At 43.8% G+C, this 27207-nt stretch overlaps 1 protein-coding gene across 2 annotated transcripts in view; it reads right to left on the bottom strand.

Annotated features, from left to right (window-relative positions):
* Positions 1-27207, bottom strand: part of CCBE1 (collagen and calcium binding EGF domains 1) — a 97018-nt gene that overhangs the window by 22224 nt on the left and 47587 nt on the right. The gene's annotated exons all lie outside the window — the stretch shown is intronic.

Genomic DNA, 27207 nt, shown 5'->3' with positions numbered 1-27207 from the left:
TGTTGAAAGGATGCAGGACTCTTCAGTGCTGTCCATACACACAGCTCGGGTCATAATTTTCATGATATGGTGAAGGGTGTTTTCAAACATCCATCATTACAATGTAAACTTGCAGAAAAGGTAAGTTTCAGCAAGGAGTGCACTCAAGATAAATGTTATCAGTAATTTCTCATTGTTTGATTAACCTGGAAGGTGGTAAGTGAAATATATCGGGTATTTCAACTGGAGCAAGGGAAAGTATCTTATACAGGCAGGCAGACATAACTGCAGTGAAGAGTCAATAGGCCAATTACTCTCTATGTGCCTGTGATATGAACAAAGTGCTGAGAAATTAATGTTTCTTACACACTGGCCTCTAATGACATTCAGGTATTCAGCTGCACCTGCCTTCTAGACAGCAAATCACATCAAGTCACCAGGACTCCCAGTAGTGCTAAGAAGCCTTTACCAATGCCTGTGTTCCTTATCACTCTGAGAGCTACTCACTGCAGGGATCTGATGACTTTAAAAGGGTCCCACGATAGTGACTACCAGGCACCAGGACTGCTGCAAGAGAAGGAAACTGCTGTTCGGTGCACTATTTTATCAAGTTTATGTGAGTCTGAGGGGAAAATAACCCTGTAATTTACAAATTCACAGTTTTTCATGCCCCATTGATATGCTCAAATATCTGCAAAACTGGGAAACCATCCATTTGGTCTTATCCTTTAATTCAATAACTGATGCAGAAGAGTGCTAAAGGCATGGCAGTCATGACACGACAGACACTCCCCTGGACAACACGAAGCCATCACAAATCATCATTAAGTTGAATTTAAATCAACTATCAGTTGCAAATGACCACTTTAAACAAACAATGCATCACTCCAAACTGTGTAAAAACAAACTTTGGCTCCGTATTTTACCCTTTTCCAAAGATTAGCCAGAATATAAATTATACTTAATGAAGGTTGAACATCTGAAGAGGAAGCTTTGCTTTGTTATGCAAACAACTGGTCCCTCATTAGACTTTTCTCCAAACACTGCTGTGAAGTTTTATCTGCAAGACTAACAAATGAAGGAGGAATGAGTTCAAAGGTGCATCGGGGAGGTTGTTCATATGCTGCAAGCCATGCCGATGGCTTTCCAAGTGCACATTCATCTCCTCCTGTCTGAGGAAGAAAGAAGGTTGATAAAGCTTTGCTTGTAGCTGCTCTTCAGAGGAAGATACAGCCTGGATTGAGAGAGAGCAGAGATGGGAAAGGAGAGGAGGGCATCCCAGCCATGAGATGCTGACCTATAGGGTTATGCCAGCCAAAACTAACCAGAAAGAGGAAGCAGTAGCTTTCATCCCTGAGAATTCCTGCTTAATTTTCAGGCTTAGGACCCTTAGGACTCCCACTCTTGCACTGGCTTGTGGCAGCAGATGCCAACCTCAGCTGGCACAGCCTGTGCCTGGGTAAAGACTTGCCTGCTGGGAACCTTGTAGGAGCTGCTTCTCTCCTCTCAACTCGGCCAGCAATGGCTTTTGGCTGAACTTGTTGGCTTTCCTGTGGATACGCTGTGGTTTTATCTTCCTTCCTGGATTCTCCTGATAGCCAAACCACTTGTCCTGATCAAACCCCTCTCCCACAGCCGCACAATAGGAACCCACCACACACTGAGGTACAGCCATTAAATACTGCCCTGGCACCCTGAAGCAAGCACAGCCTTGTGTAGCATCACAAGGGGTTGGTCCAATTAAAGATAGAGGAAAATCGTACCGCCCTTGCACATATCCAAAGCCCATGCTTGGAATCCATCTCTTGAGTTCCACAGGGAGATATTTTTGACACATCACTTCCTTGTTTTCAGTCTTCCTTTCAATTTTTGATGAATTTTCCCAGAGTTTACTGGAAAGGAGATTTGGAAATATTTTCCTTAAACGCCCAAAGATTTTTCCACATCATGAATGCTTTAAATCACACCTAAAGATGCGGTTTAGAGGATCTGCTTTCAGTATCACACACCAGAAACCAATTTGCATGATGATCGTTTCCCAGTTCCACATTACAGATCTCTGTATTAGTGCAGCCTTTGCTCAACAACAAGCTTCAGCCATGAACACGATTTTGCCACAGAAACTGCTACTTTAGGGTTAATCCAGAGGAAATACAATACGACAATACATGTTTCTCTGAACATTACAGTGCAACCCTGGGATCCATGCGTGCTCTAGCTTTTCACGTTTTTAAGTCTGTCAAAATGATGGATACATGAGTTGATCATTAGCAAAGGCATTTTAATAGCAATATTCCTTTCCAGACATCCAGCTCCAGATTGACAAGTCTAATCAACATTGCGCAGCAGCGATCTTGTTATACATAGTGAGAGGTAAGAGGGGGTCCCCACTGGTAATTTTAGCTACTGAATAACTTTCAGCGAGGCAGTTAGCTACGCAGCTGTACATGTGAGCGTGCATTGAACACCAACTAATGCACAGCTGTGTGAGCTCAGCCGCTAAAATCTATGTGAAAACTGAGCCGACGTATTAACTTTAAATCTGGTTTCCAAAAGGAGAATCTTCTTGCAGACTTTTAATAGGGTGCATCAGCTATTAAAAGTAGAGAAACTTCTGATTCTCATGCAGTCTTCACTCAAGAACATGCACAAGCCCAAATTCCCAGAGGGTTTTGAGCAGCATGATTTTGATCACTGCAATGTCTAGCTTTTGTGTTACCTGTAGAAAAAGCCACAGTGATAGGGACTCTCTCAAAGCAAAGTCACCCCTTTTATCTGACAGGACCTGATTGAAAAGCAGGGAGGTGCTGAGCTACTCCCCTCTGCTCTGGATGTTGAGGTGCTCCTGGATCACTGAATGTCAGAAGATGGAATTTAGGGTCAAACCTTTGATAGTAGTAAACAGCAGGCAAGCAGCTGTGGCAGGCTTTTGTGGCCCATCACCTTGCAGACTGAAGGGAGCACCCCCATGTCCCATTGCCAGCAGGACCCCCTGTGCCCGTCACATAGCAGTGAACCAGCACAGCACTCCCTGCCCCATCTTGCAAAGCAAGGCTGCTTGATAGCATCGCCCCAGACAGGCAGGAGGAAAGGTAAGATGCAAGGAATGTGGCTTAATTAAGCCACCTCTTTATTAAGTTTGCTTATCTGGCAGCTATCAGCAGTAACTCATCCCGTGTGGACCATGTTTTTTTTTCCCATAATTGTTTCCACCTGGTGTAGAGCTGCCATCACCCCTAGCCCTCCTGCTCTGCACAAGGACACTGTGGAGAGACTGGGGCATGCTGAACCTGTACAACACTGCTGTGCCAGAGGGAAGGGAGTGATCCAGGGTCCTACAGCAGCTGAAATGCTTTGGAAATGCAAGCAACAACAGGATAAACATTTAAGGTGATAATTAACCTGTGAATGTCTGCAGGAACACGACAGCACCTTGGGCTGTGGCAACAATTGGCTCGGAGCTGCCTGATGTGTATTGGGGTTTTGGTTAACTTGAGCAAACCTGGGACACTTAAAACCTTACCATGACGATTATTTTGAAGAAGACACGATGACCATTTGCTGTTTGAAAAAAAAAGGAAGGGAAAGGGAAAATGCAAAGTGAAACGCGAAAAAAGAAAAGTTTTATACTGGTTTGAGGTGAACGTAACACGTTAAGGAAACTCTTGCTAAGGATATTAAAAGTGGAAACAAGAGTCCACTCTATGAAATATTTGCCTCCTAGAAGCAAAGCAGACACAGAAATCTCTGCACTGAGTCAGAAAGTGAGTTCTTAGGATAAAATATGGGCCTTTTTTATAGGTCAGCTGATGCCTGATCTTCATTCATTGCAAAATGCAGCAACTCCACAGGTGGTCGGGCAGGTCAAATCCTTCCTCTCCAACAATGTTATTTCTAACCCATGAATGTCAGAAGAGTTGCACTTCGGGGGGCATAAGAGCTGCTTAACATTTTACGTGGGTTTAGATACAACAACACTGTTATCCCAGGTCAGTGCTGGTAGAAAATAATAATACAGTTGAGTGCATATATGTAACAATAATAATAATAATAATAATAATAATAATAATAATAATAATACCTCTCCTATTGAGAAAAGACAGAAGAAAAAATTAATCAGATTTCTTCAATGTCATAACCTGAACTCAGATGACTTGTGCTGTATCTTGAAGACCTGAGTCAGCAAAGGGCATGGCATGGCTGTGTTTAACTGCACAAAGGGGTCTTTGTTAGACTGGCTCCTTATTGTGCCTGCCCAGTATTTCTATTTGATCACCCTGACTTTGAGAAATACACAGTACAGCAAAAATGCAAATGCAAAATACAGCAATTAACTTCCAAAAATAATTGGAGAGCAATGAAAGCAGGCCAACAAGGTACATTAGAAAAAAAACAAAACAAAACTAAAAAACCCACCCCCAACTGTTGTTTTTCTCATATTCTATATAAAATCTAAATGAGGGACAGGTCTGTCTGCCAAAGCATGCACAGACAAAGCCCATCTGCAGCGCAATGTGTTAAGGAAGCAGCTCAGTAGCTGTGAACAGTTTCACGGTAATTCACATGGAGAGAAGATTTATGGCAACATGGTGTAAAACTGAAGCAATGCTTTTTTTGTTTGCCTTTCCGTGGGATACATACCGAAATCTTGAGTAAGAGAGGATGGCCTCCCTGCAGACACTTGCTCAGCATACACTTTGCCATGATTTCCGCTATTTTCACAGTTTTGTAAAGAGGTAATTTATGTTCACACTGGGTGTAATGCAAGGTCCAAGGCCAGACCAAGCCCTTCCAGTCACTGTCCCTGCTGAGAGTGTGTAGCACAGGTATGGTGATGCCTTGCAATGCTGCAGCACCTATGACCACTGTATGTATATATATGCTTCTTAACTTCTCTTAACTGACTGAATAAAGCAAGATTTGCCTGAACAACCACAGAGACAGCCCTTCAGCAAAGCTGGAACTCAGACCACTGACAGCAAATCACTGCAACCTATTGCTTGATTTTTCTGCAAGTCAGATTTCAGTGATTAATGTGTTGCCTGAGTTGAAGCCATGTTTCTTGTCAGCTACTTAAGTCAAATAAATTTACCCGCATATAATGGTTTTCTTTTTCTTAGAAAAAAGAAAAACAAAAAAGCCTGCTATCAGCTGTTTTCCTCAGCTCTGGCTATTAAGACAGATACCAGAAATGAAAACCCATTCCAGTTATTGCTAAGGGGAAGGTTTTGATAAGATTCACAGTTCCTGGGCTCCTCTTCTGTGAACACAATCCAGGGCCCACATCCTCCCCTGGCAAAAGCTGCATACCTCTGCTGACTTTGGGGAACTGTGCCAGCATTTACCCAGGGAGGCTCTGGCTGATGCTCTTGAAAGCTCGCAGACACGCTTCTTGGCTGCTCCCTACTGTAATGTATTGTTAATGGACTCCTCCTCTCCTTGAAGTGCTGTTTCATGTCATCTTTTTATGGTCAAATGGAGTTTTATGGTGCTGGAGTATAAACTATGGTTCCTTCTTCTCAGAAGGGACCTTCCAAACCAATACAATGGCTTGCACTCCTGCAGAGAATGGTATTTCTGAATGCGTGAAGCTCGTTCCTGTATAAAAGAGCAATAAAATACTTCAAGGGGTGCAATACCCTGCATGGGTATTGGTGGGGCTTGAGGTTATGACAGGTGCTGAGCTGCATGAAACTGCAGTGAGGGTTTTTCAGTCATAGGACTTCCAATCCCATCCCTGGCAGTCTTCAAGGCCGGGTTGGACAGGGCTTGGATCAACCTGCTCTAGTGTGAGGTGTCCCTGCGCGTGGCAGGGGGCTGGAACTGGGTGAACTGTAACGTCTCTTCCTACCCAAACCATTCTAGGATCCTATGAACACACAAAAAGGCAAAACTTCACAGATCTGGGGAATCCAGCCACCGAAAACATCTATCCTTTTTGTGTCAGTTCCTGAGCCTATGTTCTCTACAGGCACAGCACAGGACATCCTGCCATGATGGGGTTTGTGGTTTCGTTTAAGTAAATGAGATGTGATAAGTTGTCCAGTGGAGGTGTTCTGACAAAATCTAAACCAGACAAAACCTGGCAGACCACTTCCCCAACACATTTCCCTCTGCCAGCAGATCAGCAGTCCCAGGAGACCATCAGTTTGGGAATATTTTAGTTCTTTTGGGATGCAGAGGATGGGTTGGTACCCTGCAGACAGCACCACAAGAAGAAAAGAGTTCATGAGCTTCTGCTTATTACAGGAAGAAATGGCAACTAAATGTTTGTCTTTTGGGTCTCATCTGGGCTGAATAGAGACTTCTAGAAGGGTTTTTTTTTGTGATCCTTCTGAGTGGAATGCAAGAAAAAGGTCGTGTTGGGATTTCCACAGGAACCATACAGTCTCTGGCTGCACATTTTGGGGAAGCCATAAGACTGTTCCAGGGCCAGCACTAACACTGGCCCTTGTCAGTCCCTAGTGTAACCAGAGCCTTGGTGCTGCAAGCACAATGGGTAACAACAGACGAATCAACATTTCTTTCTGTAGCACAGACCAGCTGATGATGGTGTTGGTAGCCGTCAGTGCTCATATCTCACTTATCAATGTCCAAAAATTACCAGGTAAAAATGTGCCTGTGAATATCCTCTGAGCAAAGAAGGAGCTCTCAGAAGGAAAGTATCACACAGCTTCAAAAAGGTAATTACTGCTGCTGCCACTGGAAAAGGCATTTGTTGGATATTTTACATGCACGTGAACGGTGTCATCCAAATCACGTATGTGATTCCTTCAATGTTGGACTGTACTTTCGTCCCCTTTTTCTTGGATCTTTATTTCATTGCTTCCCTTCTGCCCCCCGCCCCCTCAATGTGAAGGAATGCTCATGTAGTTTATCACTGGACAGCATGTCAAAAATAGCAGAATGATTAAATAAGACTTTTGACTGTTCTCATCTGCTTAGACTCAGCTTTATACACACACTGTCAGCTTTGTCTTGCTCTCTTTTCTTACAAATCTCTTTTATTTTCTGGCATTGTACAAAAAAAATGTTTTTGTTTAGTTTTGCAGGTGAAGCTGGTATGGATTTTGCACAGTCAAATTAATGTTTGACAGGTGTGAAATTTGGGTGAAGGAAAAAAACGGATTTTACACAAAGATAGCACTGTTTGCATTTACTACATAGTCTAATGAACTGGAAAATTAATGCGTCCTCATAAATACATTATCATTTCTAAGAACAAGTAACCTCTAAATCTAAAAATTATCCAAGATTGAGCCCGCAATTTAAAATAACTTACTGCTTAGAGACTTAAAAGTATGAAAATCAAGCAGAAGTCCTTTTTTCCACCACCTCTAACTTCCAATTAGAGGACTGCAAGCCAAATTTCCTTCCAAGTCTGTAAATAGTATGTCTTGCTGACGGCACACATTCGGTTATTTATCTAACCCAAGGTGAGCCAGAGTACAGGACTAATCACAGCACATCTGTCCTGTCTCCTGGATTTTTTTTTAAACTTCCATGACTCTTCATTTGTAGCTCCAATTTCCTACCAAATATCTATGTGAGATAGAGAGTAATAAATTCCATTTCAGTGTGGAAGGCAGAGCCTGAGCAGTGCTGCAAGGAGCTGTGCTCGCTCGCTGGCTGCTGTGCTGGTGCTCGGTCACTGGAGTCAAACAGCAATAAACTGCTGGCAAGCTCTTAGACTTACTGATTCCAGTCCAATCCAACCCCATTTATAGAGCATCTTTCAGCAACAAGATCACAAAAATGCTGCATAAGCAATGCCTCATAAACTCTTTTCGGTAAACAACAAAAGGCAAGTGCCTTTTAAACATGCATGAACAGAAAAACACATCATAGAAACTATGCAAGGAAGTCAGATTTCTAAAGCTAGTTCTCCAAACAGGACATAAATCCCAATTAACCTTCAGAGACAAGCTAATAACTCTCTCTATGTTCATTTAGGGGTGAGCTGACATATAAGGGCCTGATCCTGATTCTGCAGAAATCCCTGGCAGCTTTGTCACACTTGTCAGTTTGGGAACAGGCTTGGACCAAGCCTCAGAATGATGTGCAAGCACAAGAGGACAAGTACAACTGGACTTGTTGAAAGAACAGTTTCAGTCAATCACTTCTGGCATAAACTTAATCAAGTCTGGCTGTCATTTGTCATTGGAAACTGTTGCCTGCCTCTTCCTGGTTTTGACAGATTTGGGATTTGAAATGTACCCTTGCTCCTGTACTCTCCCCATGAGCGCACTGTCCTTCTATACCATAGATCATCCATCTACATCCTAGACACAGACATAGATATTTAGCGTATATTTTAGTCTGTGATGTCTCTTGAAACTGATTTAAACAGTCTAGAAGTGGGGAGAGCCAGACAAAATGATTTTGGGAAAGTCAAAAAGCTTGGAAAAATAATGTAAGAAAGAAGCAGCTCTGAGCACCTCATTCTTATGTTGGCTGCCCACAGTGTCCAAAAGACATCTTGGTTTCCAGCACTGAGCTGTGAGAAAGATGTCTGCATTTGAATACTCTGTCCTTCTGCTGTAGAAAACTTGTATTGAAAGGACAAGTCATCACACAACATATGTGAATTGCCCAAGACAAATGGGAAACTGGGCACTCCCTCTATACCATCTAAGACAAGGGGTATGAAATGGCTCCTGTCTGCAGAGCAGACACTTTAGAGGAGTGCAAAAAAACATAGCATTCTAATTTTATACATTATGAGTCACATACGGATGCTTAACTAACACTTATGCCTAAGGATTTTTATCCTTCCAGTACTGTCTTAGAGTCACAGGAGCATGATCCTGCTTCAGCACAGCCAAGGGAGTTTTTCAAGCCAAGGTTTCAGCCATCCTATAAGCAGCAGAAATAAATCCTAGGGAAAAAAGCCCACATAACTTTAGAAAAACAGATTCACAGCACAATTTTGGATGCAAGGGTCCTCTGGAAATCATCTGATCCAAGTGCACCTGACAGCAGGGTTATCTGCTCAGAGACTCACCCAGGTGTCTTGAATGTCTTCAGGGACAAAGACTGTCCTTAACCATTTCACTGCACATTTACCCCTTTTATACCTACTTAAAATGTCCCTGCTGCAACTCGTGGTCTCATCTCATGTCCTTTTGCAGTGAATCTCTGATGAAGGTCTGGCCTTGTCTTCTCTGTGACTACTCATTAGGTAGTTGAAGACATCAATTCAATTTGGCCCTTAGCATCCTCTTCTCCAGCTGAGCAAACCCCTTGGGCTCTTCTTGAATATAATGTGCTTGAGCCCCTGAGCATCCTAGCTCCTGTTGTTGATAAGTGTACAAAATTGTAGGTAACAAAATCAAAAAGTATCACTAACAGATATTCTTTAAACACATTAAAGAAATGGGAAAGAAGCAAACAAACGAAAGAAGATTAAGTGATTTGCTACACTGCAGTGGAATTGCAGCTTTGGTCCCCTCCCACTTTTTTTTCTCCCCTCTTCATTTCACAAGAAAATCTTAAAAGAAAAACTGAAAAAAAATAGTAAATCTTGAATGAAATACAAACAATGCTATTTGTCATTACAGTATTTTCAAACAAAAGGGTTGGCCAGCTCTGATTGCTATCTAAGCAACAAGACCAAGTTAAAATTGTTCTTCTAATATATTTTCAACATCAATAGCAGCGATGGAATTAACTTCTTAATGTAAGCCTTTGGTAATCTCTACAAAGACACTAAAAAAGATACAATCTCAAGACCGTTTCACTGATCCAGATGTTTCTCTCCTTTTTCCCTCTGTTTTATTGTTCCCAGAGAAGACCTTGTAAAAGCTGAAACTGCTTATTAAGTATACAGACTTAATGAATTGGACAAGGAAAGAAATCATTCTTACAAGTCAGATCCATGTTTATTGTCCAGAGAAATGATAGCAAAATGCTCTCTATATACAGAGCCGTCTCTTTTAGGACAGAATCTGTCTCCGGGAACCACTTCCAGCATGCAGAAAAGATTCATTTTTAAAACAACACAGTGCAGAAGTTTGCTGAATTATGCAGTGATGCTGTACCATGGCCCCAGTGCCAAGGATTATTTTTAGAGCCACACATCTGCAGGTTATTTGTTGCAGGGTAGGGCGAATGGAGTAAATTCTGAAGCAATTAGCTAAGCAGACGAGCATTACCGGTATGAGCTGTTATTTATATGGTGTCACTAGAAGGCTTGGTATCTGGGATGCGGCAGTGGTATCTGCGCTGCCCCTGTAGCTGATGCTACTCTGCTGAGGCTGCAGTCAGCAGACAATGGAGAGTTCATGAAGCAGCCTTCTGATGTGGCACTTAGCTCCTATATTAAAAACGGCAGGAGCAGGAATGCCATCCAGCCAATGAATGGACTGGCGGTGCCTGCTCAAAATCAGTGCAACCCACTGTCGTGGTTTAAACAGTCAAAACACTGCACTGCACCAGCTACCAAGAAGGAGAAAAATGACTGCTACTGCTGAACCCAGGACACCCACTCTTTAATTTGTGAGCAAATGGGTGTCAGGAGGCCAGTTTTAAAAATGAGAAGCAAAGCTGTCTTCAGAAACTTCCTTCCATTTCCCCACCGCACCATATCCCACACAGCACTCAGCTTGCAAGCCAGACAGAGCCTGAACTTGGTGTCAACTGCCCGTTAGCCAAGTACTAATTGCAGGAGTGACCGCGCTGTGCCTAATTGAGCAAACCACAGCCCCAGCCCCACAGAGAGCCGATTTCTTATTGCCTAATTTATTAGAGCTGGCACTGGCTGCTGCTCCTCTCTACTCACCCTCCTCCTGGAAGATGGTTTTAGCTCTGAACAACCTATTGAGGTTGAACACAAGACTTCTATGAGATGCTGAAATGCTATCAAGGCAACTCACTCTCCCCAGTGTGCTCTGTGTGGTTGCTACTTGCAACCATGCTCCAGCTGAAAGAAAGCCTCTCCTCCACCCCTAGCCCCCTGATATCCCTCTGCCCCAAAACTAGGGATGGTCTGTTCTACAAGGCATGGTGCCTGGATAGCATGAGGTAGGACCAAGAGGCACTTTGCTCTGGCCAGCTATGAAACACTGAGAGCAAAGGGGTGAAAATAAACCCAAGGAAGAGTGGATTTGCTGCAGGGCTATCCTTCAGAAGTGAGTGTATATCCTCAGTTAGTAAATACCTGAGAAAATACCTATCGTGTCCATTTGTAAAGCACTTTGGGGTGAAGTTGTTTTACAAGTTATTACCAGTATGTGACTGCTGGGTTTATGGACAGTTGGGTGGTCCATACAAAAGCACATTTAACTTTTTAATTTTAGGATGCTTTTTCCCTGGTAATTGTTTTGTTCTGGGCTATTTTACTCTGTATAAGAAGAGTAGTTCCTTTTACCTGTGGTGCTTGTTTTTCTCTTACAGTTTGTCTAATTCTAGTGTTCCACTGAGGCCTTTGCAAAATAGGAAGTGATGCTTCTACCTGCCATTTTGGTATGATTGGTACAAACCCAAAGATCTGATTTTTTTCATTATTCCCTGTTGGCCTGCAGTATTGTGCAATTACCCTTGTATTAATTATGCATTACAAATGAAGCAGGGTGTGTTTCAGATACTAATGCCTGCAGGCATATACTGAATTTATATTACTACACCCCTTCCTGAAAGCAATGCAAACTGAGGACATGTCTGCTGGAGCTGGTTCATCAGTGCTTGTTACAAAGCTGCTATCACTGGAGCAACTCTGGTGTTCAAAGCATCCAAACACGCTCAAAGTCTGGGCTCAGCAGCACAAAAAAACTGAGGCCAGAGTGAGATCAGAATCAGGATTAGTAACCAATTTACCCAGAAGATGGGGTAGGATCAATGCAGGTAGTGCTGTTGTCTTGTGCTGGGGGAAGCAGGCTGGATCATTTGAAAAGGGAAGACTTCTTGCCTTCAGTTGAAGAGAAGACAGGCTGATGCAAGGACACGAGATGAATATTGAAGATGCACTGCAAGGGGCTGCCTGATGCTCTCATCTGCCTTGGCCGCTGCATCAGTAACATCCTCTTGTCACCTACTGTTTTAAAAACCTCTTTCTCTGAGATTAATTATTGGAGAAGTGTCAATTGAATGTCATGTACCTTGGGCTTTTAAAATCTGTTTTCAGAACAAAATGAGTGACAGCACTAGGAGCTTTTTGCAGCAGGGAATTTACAGCTGTGGCACACTGATCAACTGCTCTGGACGAACCACAACCCTGGTCATACACAAGAATTGTCACCTTCATCTGAAGAAAAAACTGGTGAAAGTTTCTGTGATTTTTGCCCTATAATTTAAGGTCCTTTCACGCATTTCATTCTAAGACCATCATTACTAAATATCCAGAAATTTTCAAGTTGATGTTGTACTTAAGTGTAATACTCAGCGACTGCAAAGGAAGTGTAGAAGTTGGGAGCAGTATACCTTTTCTGACTGGCTTATCATGACTGGAATGATCATTGGTGACAGTCACTTTGACTCTCCCTGAGTTAATTTTAGGTCTCTGTGGAAAGTGCATGTTGTCTCCAAAAAGTAGTATCACAGCTAAACACATTGTACATCCAAGGCATCAGGCTGTGCTAGCCTGTAAAGACAATGCTGAATATAGATCTGAGGCTAAATCAGTATCAGCAAGACATGATTAGCATTGCAAGATTCATACCTCTTTTCCTCTCAGAACATACATTTTGCATCAATCTGGTCTGCTTCTACATTCCCACCCCTTTATCTACACGTAGTACTGTGTGATGTCTTTAAGCTCACTCCACAGTTCAAACCAGTACACTTTTGTGGAGGTAATATTGTATGCAGAACAAAAGGAACTAGTTGTTTTCTTCCCTACTCTGTTCACAAGTTCGTATTTATTCCCAAAACACTCAAAGGAAGAAAACTCAACATTTTTACAGCCTGAGATATCAATCTGATTCTCCAAAACTGTTTGAAAGCACTACATTATATCTAGCACGCTCTAATATATTTGGAATAAAGGTTTGGCATGTGCTGTAAAGCAGACTCCCCCAAATCCATGCATGCCAGCTCCAAACTGAAATTTATATCATGTACATTCCTCGAGAAATTTCACCTTCTGCTGTGGATGTTTTTTCTCCCTTTTTTTTACCTAATGAAGTGATTGTTTATTGCTGTTACAACCTGATGGGCATAGTGTGTATTATAATCTCACCATCTGCATCATTTACATTCCCAAACGTGGAATCTCAGCCAGATGCCTGACTTATCTCCAAGGCAATGACTTCAGGCATATGGTTTTTATTTAAGTGAATCACAATGCTAACAGAAATCCAGTATCTATCATCTATCACAACTGCAGATAATAACTCAGAATAAATTTCTCTTTGGATTTTTATTGTTGCCCACACAGACACTTCTGTGGATGAATCTCCTAAAGTGCAACAATAAAAATCAAATGCAAGGTAAGGCAGGATGTTAAGCAGAGTACTTCATTACAGGTGAAGTTTGCAGATTGCATTACAAGTGGAAGAAAAAAGTGCAGCCCTTAGCAACATGTTGATACTGAAGCGATCCATGTTATAGTAACACTGACAAACAATTCAGTGCCACAGCAGTGGGTCACCCCAAGTCCATATTTCTGTTAATTCTTTGAAGGATCCAGCAAAATCCACAGCACTGGAGCTCGGCAGCTAAGGGGTGCTGGAACTGGATGACCTTAAGGTCCTTTCCAACCCAAACTATTCTATGATTCTATGAATCTATGATGTCATCATGTGCAGAGGGATCCATAAACTGAAAACACCACCATGCTCTCCTGCTTGCACATAGAGCTTGCAGCTTCTATTGAGAACTCTTGTGGGGTTTGCTGGCACAACCCTCTGACCCACCCTTCCTTGAAATAAAAAGTACACTTTCATTTAGGAATATATCTTATTTCATGTTTTCCTCTGACTTGGATTTCTGGACATTTCCACACTTCTAATTAGTACTGGTAGCAGTAATAATATGTTATCACTTCCATGACGTTAACCACTAGAGCATAAGTGCTGCAAATAGAAACTAATTTCAACATAAAGAGCATCTTCAAGAAACCCGATACTTCCTTACTTAGATTTCTTAGACTTCTCACTTAGATAATTCCTTAGATTTACTACCAAATGAACACCACTTTAGCTTTCATAGAAGAAAAATATCAGTACTTATACTAGGCTGACACCAAAGCATCCCCAGCACGGATCAGATCCCAAGCCCTTATGAAAATCCTCTCCAAAACAACAATTCCTGACCCAATGTATTTTTGAGCCACAGCTATGAAGGTATGTGAAAAGTCAGATACACATGGACTGTGACAAAGTTCCCCACATTAGAGCATTGTGAGTACGGGGTAATCAATGCCTTCACATCCTTGTAAATATACTTGGATTTTCTGTGAAGTAGCTGAATTTCATCTCAAATTCACCCCACCAGTGTGCACAGTGAAGGGACTGAGTAAGCCCAGGTCTCACTGTATTCAACAAACAGGGACAGACACTTTCGGAGAGCAGCTCAGCCTGGCAATGGCGTGGCAGACCCCAACTCTGGTGTCTTGGTTAGGTGATAAATCATATCCTAGAATCATAGAAACATAGAATCATGGAGTGGTTTGGGTTGAAAGAGATCTCAAAGCTCATCTAGTTCCAACCCCCTGTCACGGGCAAGGACACCTTCCACTAGAGCAGGTTGCTCCAAGCACCATCCAGTCTGGCCTTGAGCACTGCCAGGGATGGGGCAGACACAGCTTCTCTGGGCACCCTGTGCCAGGGCCCAGTTATCCCTTTTTGTTTTTAAACTCTTTCAGAGCTTCACTGCTATGGGAGGTGCTCAAAGGACATGAAATGAGGAAATTTGTACTAACACCAAGAGGAGGAGGTTGCTTCCTTGCTCACTCCACTGGTGGTCTCCAGTCAGAGCCTGCAGCCATCCTCCTGCTATGGGGTTGGGAGGCCCAGTGGATGTACCCCCTCAAAGGAGACAACCCCAGCACCCTCATGCACAAATGCATCACCCCACATGGCGTGTGCCTGTGGTTTGACAGCCAAGCATGGTGAACTGATTGCTCCTAGACAGAGGGGCTGGCCTCGAGGGAGCTCTTAGGGAACACTGTTTGCAGAGCTGCAGGCAAGGGCAGCCACCCCCCTTGGCTGCACAGCTCTATTGACCCTCCCTGTGGATTAAGCTGTTTTGTAAACCAGCGAGATTGCAATGCTGAAATTTCATTGCATTTGGACCTCTCAGGAAACCTTTCCAGAAACAGAACTAGAAAAAACAACCCAGACTACAACCATGTAATTAAATGCTGAATCATAACTGAGAGCCACAGACATCCAGTGAAAATTATGCTGGCATGTGGTTAACACTGGCTTTTCTTAATTTGTGAGTGCTAAACCCTTTGCATGTTCACAAGGTCACTGTTGTGTGCAACAGTGTCTTTATTTGATCACTATTTTCAATTCACCAAATTCCCTTTCAGCACTCCTTGAAGCTGTCACAGATGATGTTTGTTGCCCTGTACTTTTCCAGTTAATGTCTGACTTATAGTTTGTCTGCCAGAATGCTTCAATGATGTGGTCCTGCAGACGATGCAGTCAGAGCATCGCACTGTGCATTGCTGTGGTCTGCCACAGCTGCTCAGTGCCAGCTCAGGGACCCTGCTCATCCGGGAGTACTGGGCGAGCACTAAAACACAGGCTGGGGTGAAAAACCATGGGAATGGGCACTCCAATCTCTAGGACAGATCTATTCTTTCTATCCCAATGTGTAGTTTGTACGCCTGTATCAGGGTCCAGGACTTAACCTGCTTAAGGAACCAGCTGAGGGTGCCCAGCCACTGAGCAGAGGCCCCTACTTGCCTGATGCTTGTCTAGCAACTTGTGCCAGGAAGCTGTAAGCACTGCCCATGACCATTACCAGATGACATGGGTACTGCCCTCCCTGGAGCACAATTTGAATCTCTGAGTTTTCATTAACTTAATTGACTGTTCACATGAGGTATCATGCAGTAGCCTTCGAAGATGCCCATGCCAGTTCTGAGTGTGCTACCATAGGCCTGGCAGTTGGACGGCTGACTGTATCCATCACTCTGCTCAAGCATTGCTCTGTGTTGATATATTCCCTTGCCCTATGGCTTTAGAGATAAAATAGGGACAGCAGGACTTTTATTGCCCACTGGGATGTCACCAAAATTGCAGTAAAGTAGTCGCTGTGATCAGTTCTTGTCAGGGGATGACCTTTGAAGTAAATGCTGCTGAGAACTGGTAAAACGACTGATGATTGCACTTGAGAAACAAGCTGAGTGGCTTTAGATTGCCACTTTTTACCAGTGCAACGCAAAACCGGCTGGGAGTCCAACAGAAGCCTCCTGCCCTTGAACACATCTGCACAACTGTCTAGGTGCTAAGTGACCGCACCACCATCGTCCTCCACAGAAGGATGGAAAGGACCCGTCTGCCAGCTAAAAGAACATCTGAGAGCTTATAAAAAGTATGAATTCATTTTCCATGCTGCTACCTACAAAAGCTCAACTGCACAGTTTCTGACTGGGGTTTAGCTGTTGCTTTTGACAGCAATGGCAAAGAATAGCAAAACGGTCAAGACTGCTCTTGTTAGAGCTGGGCAGTAAATTACAATCTCTGCTCCATCCGCAAAGAAATGTTTATCATCTATTGCCAAAAACCACAGCACCCTGGTGTTTCCTCAGGCTTTCTTCCCATTTCTGCAGCCACTGAGGAGGCTGTTACCCTTGGGAAGTCTCATTTAGAATAAACAGTCCTTTATGTTCATTATCATAATTCCCAGAGAAAGGGATGGAGGTAGCTAATTAGCAATTAAGCATGACCGATCAGAAGCACCAGGGCGGACCCAGCCAATCTGCAAGTGCATCTCTCAGGCTGAAGAGCCACAGCAAACCTTGTGACTCTTCCTCTGGCCTTGAGGACGCCCGGGCTTTGAGCTGGTGAATTTCTTCTCTTTTTGGGGTGACAAACAGTTCACTGGAGAGGGTGAAGGGAAAGGTAACAATAGTGTAGTTTCAGGAAATTACTGATTTTAACAAAAAAATAAGAACCTGTGGGACAAAGTGTTTCAATTCCTCATGGAGAAGCAGTGATTTCAGGTCAGAAGTGACTGACTACTCCCTGAAGGCAAAAAGGAGACTCCAGATCCCCAAGAACAAGTGTTTTGGGGGAAGCCTAAATTGCATTGCTTTGATTTGTTTTTTTTTTCTAGTTCAGCCTTGGAACCTCATTTTGACCCTGCTTTGATCTCACCCATGTGGTGATGGCATGGCCAAGATGGGCTCAGTGGACTTGGAGCCAGTCACTAGCACCGCTCAGCCAGGAGCACCCAGAGGTGCTCTGTGCCTCCCCACCTGCACTGACCAAAAGCTCCAGAGCAGGACTACAGCTTGGCTTTGGCTTAGCTACCGGGGATAGAGCTTTGCACTCACTGTCATACATCTCATCCTTCTCCTAACACACTGGGAGGTCCTGGGCCCAGTGGCTGCCGTCTATCATTCAACCAGTGAGAGGAAAACAGGTCTGATAAGCAACCCTCCTCAGAGCAGGTCTGTTTTAAATCCAAGCAACATGAAGCATTTTGCCAGTTAGGGAGTTACCTCAGAGATTTTGCCAGTGGCACAGATTTTTGGTTAAACTTAATACCTTCACCCAAGGTTTAGCTCAGCTCCTAATAATAGGGGTTAATCTCCTCTTGTTAACATGGCTGATTAAAAGATCACAGTAATCCCTCCACAGTTTCAAAATCGACAAGTTAAAAATGTATGAACATACTCAGAATGGGGGCAGGTTAAAAGAAACAATTTTCATGCTGTGGCCTATTTGTAAGCTAGAGGTTGGATTTTGTCCTGTTGATTGTACTACCTAAAATAGCTATTTCTAAAATACAACTTGATTGCTCTCTGATGTTTTGTAACAGGCACAGAGATTGTCTCACTTTTGAAATGTCTAAGATTTCAATGTCCCACAAACAGAGTCTTCCAATTCCCACAGGCCTGCAGGAAATGCTTGTAACCCATGAGTTTGAATCAAAACAGTGCATTTTTATCAAATCTTGTTCAAGTTACTTTTTCCATTACCAGTTTCTCCCCCCAAATCATTATTTACTTATACATTCTTTGCTACTTAGAAACACAGGAGGAGAGAACAAACGCATCAGCCAGCAATGCACTGAGGATCATCTCTGGAAACACTAATGGCTTCTCACTCAGCAAACAGATTTTGATGTAGGCACATCCAGTTCAGAGAAGGGAGCGGGGAGAATGGCACCATTTCACATGAAAAGACACAGAGATGGCCAAAACCTTTATATAACACAATGGGATCATCAATGAGATTAAAAACAAAACCATCACCGTGGTGCTGGACTGTACTGTATACATGGTGCCCTGGAGACCTGCCTGTCCTGGATTCAGAGGGGTGTTCAAATAGTTGTGCTATTTAAATAAATGAGGAATCACATCCAGATTTCCCCTGTGTCCACAGAGCTTGGGTTAGCCAACGTACATTAGATGTGGAGGGAGAGCTTTGCAACTGCGCTGAGCTGAACATGTGCTGGATGGTCCCATCTGCCTTCCCCACCTCAGCCAGTGCGAACTGGCCGTGTGGGCCAGCAGACAGAAAGGAAAGTGAGGTAAGGTCTGTGATGGCATCCCCACAAAAGGGGGGGAAATAATAACTAAAAAGAGCAACATTTAAGTTTCCTGTGGAATTGAAAGCAGGGGAGCACACACAGGAAGAGCCAGGTCTTGATCTGCATGGAAATCCAGCATCTCCCTGATGCATGACCACACAAGTGTCCTGGAAGGTGCTAACCTACTTTCTTTGCTCCAGCGTTCCCAAAGGACCTAGAAATGCATGATACTCTTGCAAAAGCAGGAAAGTGATGAGGCAGTCCTGTGGCAGAGCTGCTCCCTTCTCACAGTGATGTGTTTCCCCTGCCACCCAGCCATTCGGAGACAGCAGTTCCATCACAGACAGCACAGGGATTGTACTGAGGATGCACAAAGAGAAGGGCAGAGCCCGGGTACTTCTTCCTCTCCCCTTGGCTTAATGTTGCTGCATGCGCAGCAGCCAGCATCACCCAGGAACCTCAGGCTCCAGCAGCCCTCCCTCCACTGCAGCTGTCAAACACGTAATGGGGTTGCCTGGTCTGCAACCCAATGGCTCATGGACATGTGAAAAGGGGTCCCAGGATCTACAGCTCTAGGATAAAACACTTGAAGGTTACTGCAGACCTAAATGGAAGTGCATCTCCAGCTCCCAAGGAGCTTGCCAGTGGACTCCGATACAAGCATATTCTGGGGGGGAAACATCAAATGTAAAACGTCTGGAAAAAAGGGACATGATTGTTCAAAAGTATGGAACAGTACTGCAAGGGAGCCTTTAAATAAGGCAAGATCCTTTCAGTGGAAAGGAAAAAGAGACAGTGAAAGGGAGGTGGAACAGAGGTCTGAAACTCAAGAATGGTGGGGAGCGGGCAGATAAGGAGCAAGCAGTGCTGTGTCACGCTTCATAAAATCCAGAGAGAAATGATGAGGCAGCAGGCTTAAATAAACCAGATAACATGTACTTTGTCATGCAACACTAGACTGCAATACTTGGGGTGAGGTGGAAGCTAGAGGATTAAGGAGGTTCACACAGGTCTCGGACACATTCATGAAGACTAGCTCTGCGTGGGTACCACAGGCAAAAACCTGCCTGTTCCCATCTGCAGAGGCAGGCCTGGAAACACGACAGCAGTTACCTCTGTAGGCACAGCAGAAGTCGCCCCTAGTGATGCTTTTGTGCTCCATCTGCCAGCGTTTTATCTAAGCTCGTAGTAACCCGCACACTATCTTAACCTCTTACAAACAGCTATCAGCTCAAGAAGGATGGAAGATCTGCTTTGAAGCTCTTTGCTGCAAATGGGAATGTCGAGCAAGAGCGGCTTACTCTCAGCCTGCCCAGCTACCTGGGTTAGTTTGAAGGTAAGATAAAGCAGCCCACCAAGTGTTATGACAAGGAGCCTTTTAGCAAAAATGAAACAGAGAGACTCTGTTTACAAGAACCACTTGTAAATGGAAACCAAGACCCAAATCTGAAAGGAAAACCACATGGCCATAATCTCTCTCCCATGAAAAGAGTAGTAATTCCGATGTCACACAGCAAGCTAAATGGTCTCCTCTAACGAAACGAGGATTACAACTGCATTCCTGGATCATACCTGACCTGGACAGCACTCTGAAGTGAGAGGAGAGGAAAAGGCCTCCCCCCTTTCTGCTTTACATGTCCCTGGCACAGCCGGACGAAGGGTCACAGATGAGCTTAGTTAGTTTACAGAGCAACCCAAATGATTTTCCTAGAATGAAACCTTGACATGAACATTTCCAGCAGGGATGGATAACAGCCTGCTTCTACTGCTTCACTGTCAACAGAAAATGTGTGAAGTATGTGATGGGATTCACTGCATTTCATCATCAAACCTATAGGTGCAAAGTCAAGTGGATGTAGGATGTTGTTGCAGTATGTATTTTGCCAGGAGATGCCCCATGCAAAGACTGGACTTTGGCTTGTACTTCATCACAGCTGAACAATGGGCTAGGTTTGGATTTGCTCTGAATGACTGTGCAAGATGAGGCTCACAGTGGACCAGTACATGCCTACATGTGTGCATACAGACAGACAGATACAGGAACAGCACTTCTACAACCTCTTATACCAGGGTTTTTAATGCCTTAAAGCTGCAGCAAGGAGATTTCACCCAGGGGCTTCTGAACCTCCATTCTGGCCACTGCAATGTGAACCAGCTCCAGGGCTGACCTCCTCTAAAACCCCGTTTATCTCTGGCATGGTACCCGTGGAAATGTGGGGCTGACATAAAGACTAAAATCAGTCAGTGGTGGCAATGCAACTGGCAAAAAAGTTATTGGGTATTTGCTTTGCTAGCACTGCATAATGCCAACAGGGAATAAGAGCCATCATCGAAAGACCAAGACCAAAACCAAAGTCCCAGGACGAAGGTCAAAAGGAGACAGCAGTGTGTACTAACACACACAGTTAAGTCAGTGGCATAGATAATTGTATAAGAAAACAGGGAAGTCCTTGTTCTCCTTGAGAAAACTCATGAGGCAGAGACTTTGTACGCATACAGTTAAGCATCCCGCTTCACAGGATTCTCATGGGTTTTCAAAAGGTGAGCATGATGAAAAAGCTCACTGCAAAGGAATCAGCAGGGACCCCATGCATACCAGATCACTGCATGCAAAAAAAACCTGGCACTGGCATGAAGTCTTTGCCCTCAAACACAGCCATTCCCTCCTGACACTCATGGTCACCAGGCTCGGTACTCAGGAAGACAACAAAACAGCACAGCAAGTCAGTAACCACACACTGCTGAGCACTGCAATGGAGACAGAGGCAGCAGTGACCGTAATTCACAGCACTCTCTCTGACCAGCACTTTGTGTGGCAAACGCTCACATTAAAGTGCCTGAAAAACCACTGCAATCAGCGCTTGCCCAACCCCAAATCCCAGTCAGCTCAGATCCCCAAGCAACTGCTGGTTTTCCCAAATAATTCACAACTTTCAGCTTTTGCTTCAGAACGTAACACACTGCAAATTCCAAGAAAACCGCCAGTATTTTTAGCAGTATCACACTCAGAAACCAAAATCAAGGGACGGCCCCTAAAGCGTTATCCAAAAGCAAATCATTCCAACATCAGAGACTGTCCTGACACCCTTTTCTAGCAGAGCACTGGTTAAGCCCTAGTATAATTCTTCTAATTTAATGGAGGCACGTGGCAAGCTTTCCCTAAATCATAAATACAGCAGTCATTTTTCAAGAGCTGAGATTTCACCAGTGGCCGCTGGTCACTGTGCTAACCATCACAACAGGCTGGCTTGTTGCAAAAGGGAGTTGTTTTCTTAGTCAATTATGCCATTATTTCCAAAAACATGCTTTACATGACAGGATATAAATCTTGGCAGGCCTCTCCTAAGCACACTCTGCCCCACATAAATGTCATTATTGGAAAACCATTTAACTAATGCATTTAGACCCAAAAAGATGAGCAGGGCTGGATCGTGGGAGAACACTATTGAGAAGCACAGCCCCGCAATAGCAGGGCAGCCAAAGAAAATAGGGCTGCTCTGAGGCTGTCCTTCGTGCAGATGAAAAAACAGAGATAAGAAATGTTAACCCTGCAGGTAGCAGCAGTGCCATGACTACCACGTTTCTAATTCCAGGTGGTGTTTATTATTTCTCTTCTTTAAAGGGCTTACAGCATCTTTAGATACCCTAGCAGCTTGCAGTGATGTGCATACTGCAATGTGATGTATGCTGAAGCACTGCATGGGACAAGCAAAAAGAGTATCGCCCTTTTTTGCTCAAAATTGAAAACATTTTGCAATATTGTGCTATTTGCCCTGCAATATGAAAGTAAAGCTCAGACAGAGCCAGGACAAACAAGACAGGATTGATTTGCAGTAGGAAAGAAGGAGGTAGGAGTGCTGCTGGTCGCTGCTGGGTGCTCAGGAAGGCAGCTGCTTCAATGCTGGACCAAAACAGCTTTGGAAAGGGTATGGGAAGAACCCACAAAAATAACTCTGTCCAGGACAGTGAGCAACGAGAAGGACCCCAGAAGTGACCAGACAATGTCTTGACAGCGCAAACTATTCACTCTTTCAGTTCTGTGATCTGCATGGTATTTATAGATTCTCTGTAGCACTCGACTGGTGATCTGTGGTTTTGCATATTTGGAGAAGACATTTCACCTTTTGCAATAAGCTCTTGACCAATGCAAGCACAAAGAGATGCAAAGGAAACACTGGAAGTGATCCTACCAATGGGCTAAGAAAACACTTCAAAACCACATGTCAGCTAAGGACAGATTCATGTGCAGCACATGCTTATCTCTGCTACAGAGTTTTTTGAACGCATTACTGCTATGAGAGATAAAGAAAATTTACTAGCATGCAAACATTTCCAGCAACATGCCTACATTTCCAGATAGCATTTTAGAGAATTCAGATTGGAGATCAGCAACTGAAGCCCTGAGGAAAGATTACAGGATTGAAAACCCTGCATTGAGTGCATTGAAAAGACAAAATGTGACTACTCAGTCAGAATCAGGATTTTATCAGTGGTAAAAGAAAGATGAATGAGTTGTCCAGGAGCTGCTTTGTAATGACTAGGTATTTCTTTTTATATAACTAATTTTATGTAGTGGGCTAGGTACATGTTTTTCTGTATGCATAAAAAAATAAGCAGTTTCTTTGAAGTTAGTGGACAGTTTCCTCCTTTCTTTGCTGGTTAGGGAGCTAAAACACAGTGAAATTAACTAAAAAAAAAACAACCTCCATTTACTCTGGAGTAGTTTGTGATCACAAGAGGCTCCATTTTCATAGATTTTGCACCATTCTGTGTTATTTGAAGCCTGGTCCTCACTGGTGCTGGGTGTAGCTACGAGGACTGCAAATGTAAATTGAAGTTCACAGTGAGGTGTTCAGTGAGAAAATGGCTCAAAACACTTTTCTCCCAGAAGGAGCTGGAAGGTAAGCTCCAGCTCTCCCCATCCTTCCCTTTCTACAGACCTTGCTTCATTTTCACATGCCCTTCTCCAGCGTTCCCAGAAGCAAAGTGTAGTACAGATAAAAACCTCTCAATCTTGTCCTCGAGAAGAGGGAAAAGAAAGCAAGGGAGCCAAGGAGGAAGAAGGATGCTGGGGATGCAGATAAAAGAGGATTTAATCTTCCACACCACCTTTTATCCCTGGGCAGACATCCTTCCTTGGGACACTGGCTGGGGGAAGAGATGTCCTGGCACAGCCTCATCCACCAGCCCTCTCCACAAAGAGCTTCACAGTGCAGTGACAGCAGCACTGGGTACCTCCTGTACACCTCAGGGGGTAAGAAAGCCCCTTTTCTTCCCTCTCTTCCTCACTCAGTTGCTTGTAGAGGGCTGCTAGGCATTGCTTCCCATCTTTCTTTTCAGTTTGTTGGACATAGGGAAACCATAAGACATGGGACAGTAACTTAAGCGTTCAAAATCCATGTAGATGAGGCCCTCAGTGATATGGTTTAGTGGTGGTCTTGGCAGTCCTGGAATAATGGTTGGACTTCATAATCTTAAAGGTCTTTTCCAACTGAGTTTATTCTATCCTTCTATTCTCCAATTCTCATGTCGGTGGAGTGTTTTGCAAGGCAACAGCTATGTTTTTCTTTTTGCTCTAAAAGCTCAGTAAAATAGCCACTACCCCAAAGTGAATTTAAATAAGGTTTAACTGCTTTGAAGCCTAGTAGTTGACTCTGTGCTAGAATATAATTTGATTTCATACTTCTTTGAATCTTTGGCAGAGCCAAAAAGCCAGCTATACTATTAAGTTTCCCTTTAGTTTTCTTTTTAAACATTGCTGCCATGCGAAGCAAATCCAGCAATTCTAATGAACTCTGCTTTAAATGCAAAACATGTTTTGCAGTACTTAAAAATCAACCAAACTGCCAGAGATTGCTAAATAGTTAGTATGAATTCCCTGCCATTTTCTACATGCGAAGGTCAAGCCTGGGAGATGAGCAGGCACTCTCTGAGTTTGCAGACTGGCTCCATCTGTTACACATAAAGTTCTGTTTTGGCAGTGAAAGCACTAGAGGGGAGGAAAAAACATGTCTTCTTGTCTGTGTTTACTAACTGCAGGGCCTGATCCTGCAGGGAGCTGCGTGTCTCATGCCCTGGTGTGGTGGAGGGGACATGCTGGTGCTCAGCCACCTTTGAGAACCTCCACAGAGCTCACCGTTTGCTTGTTTTTATTAAGGCACAGAAACCTCGATCTCCATTGCAAACTCCCTACTCCAGCACTATAGACACACACTGAGTATTAACACCTGAAGCTTTACCCTGGCTTTCCCTTCACCCATCCCACTGGCCAGGATAGCAGTGACTGGGGAGAGTAGAACCACTCATGGGGTTGTCCTCTGTACCACAAAGGAGAAACAGGTAGAGAAAGGCTGAGGCTGTTTGCACCTCCGGACTGCTGCTGACTGCAGCTGTACCCTGTCTGCAGACGGTGATAAAGAGGGAGTCATGTTTTTAATACCAGAACATGAGAAGACCTTGTATCAGCAAGGACACGAGAGAGCGAACTGCACAGCAACTCCCTCCTCAGCATTCCTCCCAAGTGATGATTAATGAATGCGAACCATCAGCTGCATGTCGGTAATTGAGGACTAGCAAGACTTTGTGTTTGTGTGTGGAAGGAAGCAGCGGACAGATGCTTTGCTGAAGAGGAACAAAGTGGAGGCCAGGGCTGGCAGGAAGTCAGGGGCAATCATCCACCCCTTGGGTGCTCAGCGCTGCTGTGCTGCCTGCTTTGCCTTCATTTAGATCACTACCATGGAGATATGAATGAGAGACATCTCCTCTTATCTTCATTTTTAATCTGAATGGTGGGGTGTCCCTGTGGTGCTGGAGGTATATTTCTCCTATTGTCTTCTACTGATCAAAGCCAAAATACCAATATTTGGTGAACCCCAAGCCCCGCAGAAGCTGCAGAGTGGATGCCAGGCACAAAAATACACCTTGCAATGCCCCAGTGAGGCTGGAAAGCCACTGTCCATGCGTATGCACAGGGTAAAGATTCACTTGGGCATTCTCCTGAGGTGAGTCACAGCACGGACCACTGGCCTGCGTTACCGACTAATCAATAAATAAAACCAACCCAATAAAGGGAACAATGTTATTGCATCTCAGAATTACGCTTGTGGTAAAATGAAAAACCTTTGCAAGAAACACAAAAATCTGCTGGAGGAGAGCAGAGGGGAGGAGGGCTATTAAAATGGAAGCCAGATCTGAGCTTCTTGTAGGGTTGAATTCTTTGCTGTGAATAACAAGCTTTTACCACAAAGAGAAAAGAAAGCTTGTTCGCTAGCTGGGATTTTTCCAGAACCCAAACAACATCTAAAATCTTACAGGCTTTCTTATCCCGATGAAAATTAATTACTCTAAACAATATTCTTCAATGAACCCTTAGGGGAAAAATTACGGTACTTCTCTGAAAACATGCTGTTCTTTTCCCCTTGCAAAAAATGTTCTCGTGCTTGTTTCCAGGAGGTAGGCAGGCAAGCACAGCAGCCAGCCGAGAGGCTCTTTGGTAATCCATTTAGTATCACATGCACCGTTCATGATGGAGCTACTTCAGTTTTGTGCAATCCAGCAACGTCAATCAGATGTCCCATATAGAGCATCCCTGCAGAAATCCCCAGCAAAGGTACGTTACTGCCCAAGCTCAAGCACTAGAGGCGCTTAAGAGACGTGCACACACGTTAATCTGCGTTTATCAGTATCAATCTTTCTATAAGCACTGTGAACAGTTGGCTGGCAAATTCAGCTTTAAGTGTCCAGGAAATATGGCTTGTACACAACAAAACAACTGTTTTAAACAGGGTGCAATACGCTTTTCATGTAGGGTATTTATGCTGCTGCGATGTTTTATAAATATTGGAGGAAAAATAGTAAATAGAAAAGGGTTGGACTTCTGGTGAACACACAGACTGTTTCAGTCATGTCGGAGGTTGCCAGAAAAGATGGGGGCTATAGGGATGCTGGGGAGGGACTGTTCATTAGGGACTGTAGTGACAGGACAAGGGGTAATGGGTTAAAACTTAAACAGGGGAAGTTTAGATTGGATATAAGGAGGAAGTTCTTTACTGTGAGGGTGGTGAGGCACTGGAATGGGTTGCCCAGGGAGGTTGTGAATGCTCCATCCCTGGCAGTGTTCAAGGCCAAAGGACGAAGCCTTGGGTGAGATGGTTTAGTGTGAGGTGTCCCTGCCCACGGCAGGGGGGTTGGAACTTGATGATCTTAAGGTCCTTTCCAACCCTAACTATTCTGTGATTCTATGATAATTTCTTCTCCTTTTGTAGCTGCTGGCCACCCAGAGCTTCATATACCCCTCAAAGGTTATGAAGTGTCACACAGGCCAGTGGTGCACAAGATTTACAACCTTTGTTTCTAAAGACATTTTTAATATCTCATCTGAAGAGCTCTTGTCACAGATGTCAGAACCACAATTGTTTCCAAACATGCAGTGTCACTAAAAAAGGGGGAAAAAAAAAACCCTACACACACTCAGGAAGTTCAGAGCCCAGCGGGATGTTCTAGGATTGATTATTGCCTCATTTGCTATGCAACAACTAAAACAAAAAGTTAAATTCCACAGCTATCCTTCATACAATTACA

The sequence above is a fragment of the Pezoporus flaviventris genome, unplaced genomic scaffold (genome assembly GCF_033815535.1).
Source record: "Pezoporus flaviventris isolate CSIRO_AGI_PZ_B2104156 unplaced genomic scaffold, CSIRO_AGI_Pfla_v1 ptg000057l, whole genome shotgun sequence".
In the NCBI taxonomy this organism is placed as follows: domain Eukaryota; kingdom Metazoa; phylum Chordata; class Aves; order Psittaciformes; family Psittacidae; genus Pezoporus; species Pezoporus flaviventris.
The sequence above is the reverse complement of the archived record's forward strand: the minus strand, read 5'-3'. Positions and strand labels throughout refer to the sequence as shown.